At 46.0% G+C, this 1,253-nt stretch overlaps 1 pseudogene; it reads left to right on the top strand.

The window, feature by feature from the left end:
* Nucleotides 1-451: 451 nt before the first annotated feature.
* The window catches only part of LOC108540913 (neugrin-like), a 1,737-nt pseudogene continuing 935 nt past the window's right edge, over nucleotides 452-1,253 (top strand).

The following is a 1,253-nucleotide window of genomic DNA, read 5'->3' on the forward strand; positions in this document are numbered from 1 at the left end:
GCTGCATGAACATCTTCTTTTGAGAAGTGTCTGTTGAAGTCCTTGGCTTTTTAATGTTTTGTTTTGTTTTGTTTTTTTCCTGTGAATATTATAATCTAAATATGGCAAGACTAACTTTAAAAGAGAGCAAACTCTCGATTATGAAAAGAGGGAGTACAAAGAAAAAAACAGCAACAAATTTAACCATAAAACAGAAAAGAAAAAAAAAAAAGTACTTCTTTCCTCAAATAAATTAGAAAGTGAGGATAAAACCAGAAACATGACTTCATGTTTCTGAATTTGATTTGACAAAGCTTCACCTGGATAATAATTGGTGAATAATCTTGAACATTTATGGGCAATTTAAAGAGACAGCATGTAAAGGGAGAAAATATTCATTATGTGAAATCTTTTTGAATCCTTCTGTCAAAGATAGACCCGATTTGGCTGCTGAAGGCTGGTTTGCGTCGACATGGTGGTTACCCTGAGTATCTAGATAGGCGGGCGCGTTCACGCTGCCATCACTCGCTGTGGGTTCGCGACCCACTGGGTGGCGGGCCCGGTCCCTATCAGCCAGGAGCGGACCCTGATTCTGACTGGGATCCGGAGGAATGGGAGCTGCAGGAGGTGGAGAGGTACCATTTTTTTCCCTGGGCCCTCAGCTTGAAGCAGGACCTTACTCCCCGCACCGCCCCAGGCTGCGCCCCCTTGGTGCCAGGCGCCCTGCCTGGCAGCGGCCCTCGATCCTTCTTAGGGGCGTTGTCCGGGGCGCAGCGTCAGGTGTTCAGCTCCCCTGGGACCGCTGGTCCCTTCACTAATGATGTATTTCATCACCCGTTTAGAGAGTTCAGCATGCTTAAGGGCAGTTATTGTTCTAAGTGTTAGCTTTCTCAGCGTACAGAGCAGCTCTAAACCGGCAACATGGCCCGGTTGCCCTTGAGATCAAAGAGAAGTGAGCTAGGAGATCCATGATTTAGCCTGAGACTCTTCAAACATGCATCTTACTTTCGTGCATGGCTTCTGCAATTGGTTTTCTCCCCCAGCACCCTGCAACAACAGAAAAAAGCAATCCGATTCCAGAAAATTCGGAGGCAAATGGAGGCGCCTAGTCCTGGTCAGTTCCCAGGTTGGCGGAAGGCTTTGATGTCTGCACTGATGTGAGCCGAAGTTTTTCTTTTTTTCTTTCTTTCCTTTCTTTCTTTCTTTCTTTCTTTCCTTCCTTCCTTCCTTCCTTCCTTCCTTCCTTCCTTCCTTCCTTCCTTCCTTCCTTCCTT

The sequence above is a fragment of the Rhinopithecus bieti genome, unplaced genomic scaffold (assembly GCF_001698545.2).
Source record: "Rhinopithecus bieti isolate Rb0 unplaced genomic scaffold, ASM169854v2 scaffold_18956, whole genome shotgun sequence".
In the NCBI taxonomy this organism is placed as follows: Eukaryota; Metazoa; Chordata; class Mammalia; order Primates; family Cercopithecidae; genus Rhinopithecus; species Rhinopithecus bieti.